General features: G+C 41.1%; 1 long non-coding RNA gene across 1 annotated transcript; it reads left to right on the forward strand.

Moving 5' to 3' along the window:
• The first annotated feature begins 200 nt into the window (after nucleotides 1–200).
• LOC141082728 (uncharacterized) lies at nucleotides 201–1,168 on the forward strand. Its single transcript, XR_012230563.1, has 2 exons — nucleotides 201–356; nucleotides 519–1,168. It is a non-coding gene; the product is annotated as an uncharacterized lncRNA (long non-coding RNA).
• Nucleotides 1,169–13,010: the final 11,842 nt, after the last annotated feature.

The following is a 13,010-nucleotide window of genomic DNA, read 5'->3' on the forward strand; positions in this document are numbered from 1 at the left end:
TGGGATCCCCCCAGAAATGTAGAAATTATGGCGAGAGACTGTCTCCTTTTTTGAAACTTCGTGTTCAGATCTCATGTGGCCATACTACCTTTCCTGCCCTAGATAAAGTTAACTTTATATGGAAAATAGGCTTAACCCTCCGTCAGGCGCAATAGATCTGACAGGCACACAGTAATTAGTTTCACTTCTCTCTCCTTGCCCACTTATCAGAAAACCCCACCCCTCCTAGTTATCTCCTGACTCTACAGGCTCTGTGAAACCTGATATCACAGTGACTCAGCAGACCTTCTAGTGAGCAGATATCAACACTTTGGCTTCTCAGGCACATTGCGCCTGATTTCAACACAAATTGAAAGGTTAGTATTTTCTTTTTTTATTCATCACGATTGTGTATTTAGCTTGTTTTATGAAGGATTAATGTTAAGTTAGTGTACATAAGTACTGTTTTCTTATACAAAAGGAGGGTGGCTTCTAAGGCACATTGCGCCCTAACACATACTCTTTCTCTTTTGCTTCAGATTTTCTGCTGCAATGGCCAGAAAACAGTATGATTCATCTAAACCCCTTCATTTAGAAGAAATGAAGATTTTTTTGTTAGAAGATGATGAGGAAGAACCAGCAGTAACTGAGGATTTAGAGGAATCTAGTGACATTTCATCTGAAGATGAGGTAGCAGAATGTAACACTGATTCTGGAACAGAGCAGGATGGTGATGACACTGATACAGAGGAAACAGACACAGATCTAGCTTATTATTTGGGCAAAGATAAAAATACAAAGGACGTCCCAAGGACGTTCCAGAACAAACACCGACTCTACCACCTTCTAAAAGACGCAGTTGTACTACCTGCTCATTTGTATCTGGTTTCAGAAGGTTTTCTAAATATGACTGCAAAATATGTAAAGAATCAATCTGCCTTTCCCATGCAACTTTCGTCTGCCAGCCTTGCTTTTCTAAGTGTACCTGTGCTGCTTCTGCTGCAATTGAAACCACTGAAGATGAGTAGAAAATAATTAAGTAACATCTAAGTGCAATATCCTTTAAGTTTTTTTCCATAATTTTATATTTAAGTAAAGATAACTGGAGCCTATTTGGCGGTACAACCGAAAAGTGGTACTTTTAGTTTTAATAAGTTTATGGTTAATAAATGTATTTTTTTGCATCTGATTTGGTGTAATCTCTTTTAATACATTCCTATGAAGGTCACTGACTACTTCTATAGTCCTGAAATTGAAATATGTAGCTACTATAGGTGGTTTTCTGACCTGTGCTTGTCAGGCACATTGCGCATGAACTGAGGAGAATCTATATTGCGCCTGACGGAGGGTTAATGAGTTTTAGGGAAATTTAAGTTATATGTGAACCTATCAATGCATCACCAGAGTGGATTTTTTTTTACGGGAGATTTCCATTTAATGATTACAAGCAATTTTTTTTTAAAAAAATTATAAAAATAAATAGAGGAAAGTATTTTGTAATGTTGCTGCAATTTTTTTCAGTGGCACCTATCATGCGACCACCCCTGACCTCTACTGCTACTTCCCCAGATATAGACATATCAAATATATCATCAGCTATATCTCCCTTACTAGTTCCTGTACAGATAGACACATCCATCCTAATCTTCTGGGCACATGCGTGTGCGGTTGACATTTCCCATTATCCCAGCTTTTAATTACAGCAAGTCATTAATACAGAATTACTGCTCATCTCGCAGAGCCGATTTCTCAGTATTGCGTATGAGCCAGATAGGGGGCGAGTGTCACATTCGCTTATTCGTGTGACCGATGAAGCATTTAATATCTAGATGTCAATAAGAGGCAGGAAGAGCTCCGGCCCATCGAGGATTAAGCAGCCTGTATGTGACTGCTGATAAGGGCAGATTGGCCCACACAGATCAGCCCAATTCTTATGCTATTAAAATTTTGAGCCCTTTGACTAGTCGTATTGGGAGCAGACTGCCATCCTTCATAAACATTTGTTTCACTAGTGTTTATAACCGTCTGTGTCGCCACTGCTGGGAAACCATTCCACAGATACACTGTCATTAGACTGGTCACTGCCTTGGCCAGGACTCTCCATATTTCCTCACTGGAGACTGTTTTTTTTTCTAATTTGGCAATCCTTCTCTTTAATCCCTTCCAATTTTTCATTTTTGCTCTTTTGTTTTTTTTTCTCATCTTTTTCCAAGAGCCATAACTATTTTAACTATTTTGTTCCTCCAACCACACAGGCATATGAGGACTCGTTTTTCGCTGGACTTTTTGTAGTTTTGAATGAGATACTGAAAAATGGGGAATAAAATCTGAAGTCGGATGAAATGGTGGAAAAATAAAATTCTGCCACTGTTCTTTGAGCTTTGTGTTTACGGTGTTCATTGGGCCCCAAAAAATTATTTTCTAGGTCAGCATCATTACAGCGATGCCAAACATAACAGTGTTTTTTTTGCATTTTTGTGTTATAAAAAAATATTAAGAATTTTTGTAAAAAAGATTTTCTGAGACCCATATCACCATTTTCTGAGACCCATATCTTTTTCTTATTTTTTGTCAATGGGGCTGAGTGAGAGCTTGTTTTTTGCGTGGTAAGCTGGTGTTTTTATTAATACCATGTTGGGGTACATCTGACGTTTAGTTAGCTTTTTATTGCATATTTCAGGGGAAATGTGGCAACCAAAAAGCAGCAACTCTGGTATTTTTTTTGCTCTTTAGTGTTACCATACAATAGTATGGTAATAATATTTTATTTTTGATAGTTTGGACTTTTACAGACATGGTGAAAGCAAATATCTTTTCTTATTTTTAATTAGAAAAATTATATATTTTTTCATTTTTTAACATTGCTTTTTTAAAACATTTTTGTTATTTTTCCTTTTTGTAGACCACCTTGTACTATTCTACAATATTGCCATAAATTTACTGATCTCCCATGTAACGTAGCCACAGCACTGAGATGGTAGTAACAGATGCCGTGGAAACCTATTGGCTCTCTGCAATTGCATTCTGACGGGGCCATTGCGTGCCAGAATGATTGTGCCAAGCAATCGAGCCATTTAAATATTATTGGAAAAGATTGAGAATAGCATTTAAGTAACTAAACAGCATTTGGAGCTAGCTCCAGTCTCTGATGTTAAAGGTAGGTGTTGACTGTATAACACAGCAGGCACCTGCCCTGTTTATGGAGCTGGCTGATCTCTTGAGCCCAATAAATACATCATTCTCCTAAACATAGAATGTACAAGTATTTAGAGAAGGAGGTAAAGAGGCTTTCCAGGACTTGTATATCCCAAGGATAGATTCTCAGTGTAAGAACAGTGTGGATGCTACTCCAAAGACCCCCCACGATCGACTGACTAAAGCAAAAGTGGCACAGCTCCATGCATTATGTAGTGGTTATGACTGGAACTGCAAGTCCTCTCCTCTACACATGGAAGCTGCAGTACCATTAATGATCACTACACAATGTGCAACTTCTGTTTTAGCCAGTGAACATGGAGTTTTTGGAACTAAAATAATCAGGGCCTATACTGGGGATATTAAAGTCCTCTTTGTCAACTGTGATATTATTTGGTTTTGCCACACACGTATCTATCTGATTAATGTTATATCATAATTTAACCATCATACCCCCAAAAAATCAAAATGGCAGAATTGCTGTTTTTTGGTCACCTTTCTTCCCAAGATTAGGAATATAAAGAGATCAGAAAGTCTTGTAGACGTGATGGGTGAGCCCTAAAATGCTTGGTTGCTTGTTACTATTAACGAGCTTTCTGTAATTCTCAAGTGCTTGTCTCGAGTAATGGGTATAATGGAAGTCAATGGGAAACTCGAGCTTTTTTCCGGTGGACCTTCCAAAGAGGTCTCAGGGGCATTAAAATTGCTGAAATGGGTGGAAAAAGTGCTCATATGGAAGGAGAACAGCATGGAGATGAACCCTGGATGAATCTCTGACTGACAGGTCGCTTCTCTGGGACAATGTTGTCAGAGTATTAAGCCACTTTTACGGACTGACAATAAAATATACAAAACTGAACATAAAATTAATTTTACAGGAAAAAAATGTTAGGAAATATTCTTTCCTGTAAAATGACTTGTATATAAGGCAAAATAACAAAGAGGAAAAAAATAACCCACCTCCCCCACCTCTTAGGTTAAGCATTTACTCCATCATTAATAAAGCATAGACACACCTACATTAATTCTTATCTATCAAATAGGATGACAACAGCTGTCCAGACCTGCATCCCACCACAAAAACCACTCCGAAGTAATCACTGGAAAATGAAATCATCCTCAGTGCCAAAGTGAGGGGCTAAATACCCCCTTGCGGTCTCAGGGTAAGGAATATTCTAAGAGTGCTGCTCAAACTGTTGGGGTGCAGCTGTAAGACCCTATTTTCAGAGATGATGTCCTCCACCCAACTCTCAAAAAGCTGAAAGTGTCTTCAGTAGAGATGGTTAATTGAGCTGGGCTTTCAGATGGCCACCTCTGTAGCTGTGGTGTCATTATTCCTATGGTTAATAATTTTATAGAGCCACCATAGGCAGTGCGGTGGCTAGAGGGAAAAGTTGGCCAACTGATCCCCAGAGCAACCACATGCAGAAATATCACTAATCAAGGTTTAAGTGTTATTTTTTTGCTGGTATATTCTTATCCTCATGCACCGCGTCCCACCTTAAAAATAGTTTATGATTCAGTCTTTTTTTTGTCCTTCTCCTCCTCCACCATATCCAGAGTAATCTTGCAACCCTCAAACAATTTTTAGAGGTCCACTAGTGGGGTGTGGGGTGTTCAGAGTGAGAAGGTGGCCAACTGATCCTCAGGGCACCCACATGTGGCTAGTTCCCATATCAAGGGTTAGGTTTTCCTCACTCCTTCCCAAATTAAAAAAGGGAATATGATTGAGGGTTTCTTTGGCCTTCATCTTCACCATATCCACAGAGTCATCATGTGGCCTTCACTCAATTTTTAGAGGGCCATCAGAGTCAGGGGTGTACAGAGGGAGAAGGTGACCAACTATTACTCCCATTTCAGCAAGTAACCTACAGCTGTCGCTTGCCTGGCAGTACTGCAGCAGTGCTTGCAAGTGCCAGCTCACCATCTGGTTTGCGTCTACCCAGGAACTAAACATTAAATATGTTGTGAGCAGCAATGGGCAGTAGTTGAATAGCAGCTCCAACATACCCATTGATTTTCCATCAACTATTGATGAGTGGCCATGGATGTATGACATCTATGAGGAATCAACCAAGATTGTAAATGGCAATGTCACCATAATCATTGTTAACATGCTGCTTCTGTGTCTAATTAAATGCTCCCTGCTAACAATTAAAGAGAAAGGTTTGCATGTGGACCAGGCTGAGATGGAGGAATAAAGCATACAGGGTGATACGAGCTTGCCAATCTCCTGTCCATGATGCTGTCACAAGTGGGTCACGCCAACCTGGGAGACCTGGTGATAAAAGATCGCTGTGTATTGTGAATTGTAGATTTTCCATTTAGCCTGTGTATTTGGATCCCATATTAAGTGAATTTGTTTTCCTTTGATGCTGAAGAGGTTAACGACCCTCTCTATGCTGATCAGAAACTTGCAGCTCCATTTCAACTGCTTCTGATCTGGTAGTTCACTATTCTATAAAACCTGGCCAGATCCTCTCTGACCTGTAGGTGAAAACTCTGCTTTCTTGTTCTTAGGAGGCACTGTGCTGAATAACAGTTAATTGTTGCTATTGGAGATTTGTTTTCCTGTGCTGTGTACTGAAACTAAGTAGGTGAAGTTTGGAGTTGTGGTGTTCTGTAGTTCTGCTGTGGGGGTCTGTAGTTTGCTGTTGTACATGTGTATTTATCTCTTGTTCCCTTTTCCCATTTAGTTTATTCCCCCCAGTCCCTATCCTCCTCCTTATTGTTGGCTAGTGCTTTTGTACGATAGAGGCTTTCTGTTTTTCTGTTTTGTCTTATTGTCTGGTATAATGACTCCTGGAGTGGACCCTCTGGGTCATGGTACCAAACCTCCCCGGGGTGAGCTGACCTAGTGAGACTGACCCCTATACAGGGAGCGTCAGGGGCAAGCCCAGAGGAGTCGATACTATGACAGCCGGTACCAAAGGGGCGGCTCGTAGGAGGCTTAGGAAACAAGGAATAGATCTGTGAGAAGACAGAGGGCACTGGGGAAAACAAGGGGTCACGGTGCAGACAGGGATGCGGGCTCCAGAGGTGGGAGGCAGAGAGAGAGAAACAGGATCCCTGGACCAGTGACCAAGGAGACGGGGCAGGACCCAAGGACCACCAGGGACTTAGGAGAGAAAAGGCACTGAAAGAGAATGCAGACAGAATAGGTTAAAGCCAAAGCTTAGACAAGAGCATAGGCAAACACCCAGGGGCTTGAGTAACTAACAAGCACCAGAGAAGGGACTACAGGAATAATCAGGTGCCTCTTCTAGGAGGAAGCAGCTTGATATACCTTGTACCTTCCGCCATTAGCAGGACGGTGCTTCCGGGTCAGGACACTGCAGCTGCATAAAGCGCCGGAGAAGCGCGCGGCCGCGACCTAAGCTGACCAGGGAGCATGCGCGGACAGTGGAATCCCCAAGGCATCCGAGAGACTGGAAGTGTTGGAGAGACGCGACGAGACCCCCTGTCCAGCAGCACACCGGGACCCAGAAGCGCGAGGAACGAGGTGAGTCTTGCGGGACTGGGTGCCACAGCTGTGACATCTGGTTTACCTTTCATGTCTGTTCCATGCCTCATGGGGTGGGGAGGGGACAGAATAGAGTTTTTACAGGAGCATAGTCTGAGACTCGGGCCAGTCTACCTTTAAGAGTACCCCCGGGAGAAGGATAGTTAGGGTCCTTGTTCAAGGGACAGATTGAGGCCTCTCTTCCATGCTGAAGACTGTAGCAGTGTGACAGATGCAGATGCGAATGTGTCCAGCTCTTTAATTGTTGTTGCACATTCACAAGCACCATTAGCAACTTCCTTGTCAGACCTCCATCTATTTTCAAGTTATTTTACTTGCTGACATGGAATCTACAGCCACTCTGGTAGGTCTGAACATATGCTGCAGCCCCATAGCTGGCACTGTAGATAGTCTAATTGTCCTAAATCATCTTACAGACTCCCTTTAAGCTTTTGGATGGAGCACAAGATGGTCATCCTACAATGTATCCCTGTACACCTGTCCAGAGCCACGTGTCCTTATACAGGTTTTCCTACAATTAGCATTAGCCATTTATGTTTTCTATGATCATTTCTCTGAAACCAATAATCCTCAGTCATACGAGAAACAATTTATTTTTTTTTCTAAAAGTTGTATGCTCGTTATATTGTATCTTCCCAGGAAGTTAACGAGGGCTGCAGAATCAGAACTTAATTAAAGGACCGAATCAAAGCACATGGGAAATAGAGAGGAGATGTGTAATCCCTGATCTAAAGCAGAAAGCAGACTGAAGGCAGGATGGATGTGCTGTGTCAGGACTAGGCAGGAGAGAGAACGATACAATGGGGGAGGTCACTTGTCTGCCTCCCTACAAGTCATCAGAAATGCCGCGGCCATCTGTCATCTGTATTATTGGCATGCCATACATGTCACAGTGTCTGTCATCTCCTCACTAATCACCGTTCACTGGGTAAAATGAATTCCTGCTTCTTAAAGTGACACTTTCAAAAAATACCTGTCTAATGGTTATCTATATAGCAGAATACGTGACTATTTATGCCAATCTCGTCAGTATTGGTTTTGGATCAACCATACCCATTGTAAGTGAAGTAGACCTGAGTTAGGGATCACCATTGCCTAATCGGCACTTTTCAAATATTTTCTGCTTGTGGCCACAAGGGTTTCATAAAATAAGAAAAAAACAACTGCTGTGCAGTTAAACATATTCCATGCTGCTCTCCATGGTGATGTAAGCAAAAGTCCTGGCCAAGACCTCTTGAAAAAGAAGAGAAGGTATTGCATGACAAGGGAAGGAGACTTTATCATTATTATCAGCTTCTAAGGTTTTAAAACAGCTGTTGGGAAGTCAATATTCCTAAAGCTGCTGTCAATACAATCTGTACAAGACCTGGAGCAAAGGAAGAGATAGTTGGGCATAACAAGGGAAGGACACTTTATCATTATCACCATCTTTAAAGGTTTAAAAACAGCTCTGGGGAAGTCAATGTTACCAAAGTTGGTGTACAAAAGCTTTTATGAAGGGGAGCTCTTTGTTTTTGGAAACGGATAGAACTACAGTGAACTGTATCTACAAGGACTGACACTGATCATAGTTTGGTATTTGCTTTTCTTTAACACCAATCATGCCCACACACCTCCCAACTGGTGACTTATAGAAGGGATCCTCAGGGATGTGGCTATTCTTTTTAGAAAATTATGAGATTCCCAACTTCTTCGATATCTTTGCTCCTGGAGGTCCCAGGCAGGAGATATTACTGTCAAGTTATTTATCACTCTTTTGTCTATCCATAGAGTGGAAACTTGGCATACATATCATAATCCTTATGCCCAGTATTAATTTGGAAGTGTTATCATAATTTCCCAGTGACATAAGACAATGCATTACATTCACCACTTCGTCACAACTCCAAAAATATGACTTTCATAACTATAGGACCCTGGGTGTTCAGAAAAAACCCCAATACATATACTGTAAGTTGAATGGAACAAAGAAGCTCACATCAGTCTGTTTGCCCTTATGTGCAGTTGAGGAACCAAGGGCTATACACTTGTGCTCAAAAGTTTACATACCCCAGGAGAATTTTTGCTTTCTTTGCCTTTTTTCAGAGAATATGAATGATAACAGCAAACCTTTTTCTCCACTCATGGTTAGTGGTTAGGTGAAGACATTTATTGTCAAACTACTGTGTTTTCTCTTTTTAAATCATTATCTATAATATGAAGATCTATAACAACAGACATATCAGAGGCAGGGAAAGAAAGTTTATCTTCTTCTGAGGTTTTACAAGCCGTGTTGGACATATTTGGGCAGCTTCAAAACTAAGCTAGCAGATTTTGGCTGTACAAATAAGCAGCATTAGAACTATATGATGTGTGGAAGAGACGGTCACAAAGGCACCTCAGATGCCTAAAATGAAATTGATCCTACAAATGTCACCAAGTGGGGGCTGCATAGAATAAGCGAGAGAAAGGAAAAAAGGGTTTAGGAAATTTGTATATTTACTGGTTCTGGTTCACAAAAAACTGGTCCACTTAACTAAAAGTTGTGCAGGGGTCTTAGGCACAGTGGGTGTATGTACCATAGTGCAATAGATTTACTATAATATGTGCCAAAAAGACTGGACTGTAGCTGGAATCTTAGCTGGCTGTAGTTGGTTTAAATTTAACTTTCTGGTGCACAGACAGCTCAAATGATGTAGCAAATTTGGCAAATCTTACTCTTTGTCACGGCTTAACAGAGGCGTAGCTAGGAGTTTAGTTCAGGTGGAGATACTTCTGAGTGGGCCCCTAACCACGTAACCCTGATTACTACGTTGTTGACGCACCCTAAGGCCGAGGTCACATTACTGTAGAATACGGACGAGTGCTGTGTGACAAAAAAATCACAAAGCACTCGGCCCAGTGTTAATCTATGGGGCAGCTCACATCACTGTATTTTTTCTCAGGCGTATTTGACGTGTGTGTAAAATCGCAGCATGCTGCAATTGTACGAGTATATCGTCCGAGACTCTCTAATGCTAGCCTATGGGTGCGGAAAAACTAGGACAAAACACAGACCATTCGTCTAGCTTTCGACAAATACGCACACATTTTCCTCATTTTTTCCCATTGAGCCATTTAATTCAATGAGGCAAGTCAGTGAGAAATGTAAAGCCATATAGATGTCATACGGATGCCATACGGATACATTGCATTGCAAACGCATTATACACAGATGACCATATGGAGAACACTGTGTGACTCTCGGCAGGGAGACTCAGAACGATTTTCCATACGTTTAGTGTGACCCCGACCTGATAGTGGATGTAGGACAACCTCAGCAGATGAGAGTGCTGTTGCTGAAAATAATCTCTATAGACCAGCACTGATATTACCACCATAAAGTGAACATATAGTGGTAGATACTAGTGCTACAGAACATATAAGAAATCACAGTACAGTTACAGATAATGACTTACAGCTGATGTTCTTTCTGGTAGAATCATTCACTTTTCACGTCTTTTCCATCTGGCCCAGACCGACTTCTCTTTCAGGACGGCTACAGAGAATACAACACAGACACATCTGACTTCTCACATTTCCAGCACTGTTCCCATCTATCCCCAACCTGCACAAACTGCTGATACCCCAATGCTGAGCAGCTGCTGCCATACGTGTCCCTATTACTGCACCTACTGGCTGGTACTGAGTGTCCTCTAATATTCCTCTTACTGATGCCCTAGATTTCCCTTTCATTGCACTCTTAAAGTATGATATCAGAATAAGTGCCCCACAAGCACTAAGACACTCCTACAGTGTATTCCTCCACAGTACCCTCCACATGCACAGTATGATGACCCTACTGTACCTCAGCCCTCAACTGCCCCAGAAAAGTAGTGTGACACCAACACAGTATGATCTCCTAACTGTGACCCCCACATAACCCTCCTTTAGTATAAAGGGCCTACATACAAGATAATGGCCCTACAACCCACAAAGCCCTCCACACAGTAAAATGGACCTCATACAAACCTTCACAGTGTATAATTACTTGATTACATTTTAAAGGCTCCCACATAAGGTTCCAAATCCATACAGATAATGCACAACATAGCTCATACAACATACTGCACTCCATAGCCCATACAGTATACTGCACCTCATATTCCATATAGTATACTTATAGTATACTGCACCCCACAGTTCATACAGTATAATGCACCCATAGTCAATACAGTATAACACACTCCATAGTCCATACAGTGTAATGCATCCCATATGCTATACAGTATAGTGCACCCCATAACCCATACAGCATAATGTAGCTAATAGTCCATATAGCACAATACACCACATAGTCCATACTGTATAATGCTCCCCATTGTCCATACAGTATAATGCACCCCATAGCCCATAAAGTATAATGCACCCCATAGCTCGAACAGTATAATGCACCCCATAGCCCATACAGTAAAATGCACCTTATAATTCATACAGTATAATGCACCTCATAGACCATACAGTATAATGCCAATGAAAGCTCATACAGAATAATGCACTCCATAGCCCATACAGTAAAATGCACCTTATAATTCATACAGCACCTCATAGGCCATACAGTATAATGTAAACGATAGCTCATTCAGTATATTGCACCCCTTAGCCCATACAGTATAATGCACCTTATAATTGATACAGTATAATGTACCCTATAGCCCATACAGTATAATGCACCGCATAGTCCATACAGTTTAATGCACCTCATAGCCTATACGATATAATGCACCATATAGCCCATAAAATATAATGCACCCCATAGCCAAACAGTATAACGCACCCATAGACCATACAGTATAATGCACCACATAATCCATACAGTGTAATGCACCCCATAGTCCATGCAATATAATGCACCCCATAGCCCATACAGTATAATACACCTTATAATTCATACAGTAAAATGCACCCTATAGCTTATACAGTATAATGCACCCCATAGCCCATGCAGTATAATGCACCCCATAGTCCATATAGTATAATGATTCCCAAAACCCATACATTATATTGCACCCCATAGCCCACACATTTTAATTCACCTTATAATTCATACAGTATAACGCACCCCATAGGCCATACAGTATAATGCACCCCATAATCCATACAGTATAATGCACCCCATAGTCCATACAATATAATGGACCCCATAGCCCATACAGTATAATACACCTTATAATTCATACAGTAAAATGCACCCTATAGCTTATACAGTATAATGCACCCCATAGCCCATGCAGTATAATGCACCCCATAGACCATATAGTATATTGATTCCCAAAACCCATACATTATATTGCACCCCATAGACCATACATTTAATTCACCTTATAATTCATACAGTATAATGCACCCCATAGGCCATGCAGTATAATGCACTCCATAGCTCACACAGTATAATGCACCCATCAGCCCAAACAGTATAATGTACTCCATTGTCCCTAGAGTATATTGCACAACATAGCCCATACAGTTTATTGCACCCATAGCTCATTCAGAAAAATGCACCTTATAGTTCATACAGTATAATGCACCCCATAGCCAATACAGTGTAATGCACCTCATAGTCCATACAGTATAATGCACCCCATAGTCCATAGAGTTTAATGGACCAGAAAATCTATAGATTTTAATGCACCCCAGAGCCCATACAGTATATTGCTCCCCATATTCCATACAGTATAATGCATCTTATAGTTCATACAGTAAAATGCACCCCATGAGTCATACTGTATAATGCACCCCATAGTCCATACAGTATAATGCACCCCATAGTCCATATAGTATAATGCACCCAAAGGCCACACTATATAATATACTCATAGCCTTTATAGCATAATGCACCTACAGTTCATACAGTATACTGCACCCCATAATCCATATAGTATAATGCACCTATAGGCCATACAGTATAATGTACCCATAGGCCATACAGTATAATGTACCCATAGGCCATACAGTATAATGCACCCCATAAGCCATACAGTATAATGCACCCCATAGTCAATACAGTATATTGCACCGCATTGCACATACAGCACAATGCACCGCATAGCCCATGTAGTACAAAGCACCCCATAGCTTATACACTGTAATGCACCCCATACAGTATAATGCATCCTACAGGCCATACAGGATAATGCACCCCAAAGCAGGTATGGTATAATGCACCCCATGGCCCATACAATATAATGCCACCCATAGCTCATACAGTATAATGCACCCCATAGTCCTTACAGTATAATGCACCCCATACCACATATCGTATAATGCACCTTATAATTCATTTAGTATTATGCAC

The sequence above is a fragment of the Dendrobates tinctorius genome, unplaced genomic scaffold (assembly GCF_039654945.1).
Source record: "Dendrobates tinctorius isolate UK_male_01 unplaced genomic scaffold, ASM3965494v1 ptg000019l, whole genome shotgun sequence".
Lineage (NCBI taxonomy): Eukaryota > Metazoa > Chordata > Amphibia > Anura > Dendrobatidae > Dendrobates > Dendrobates tinctorius.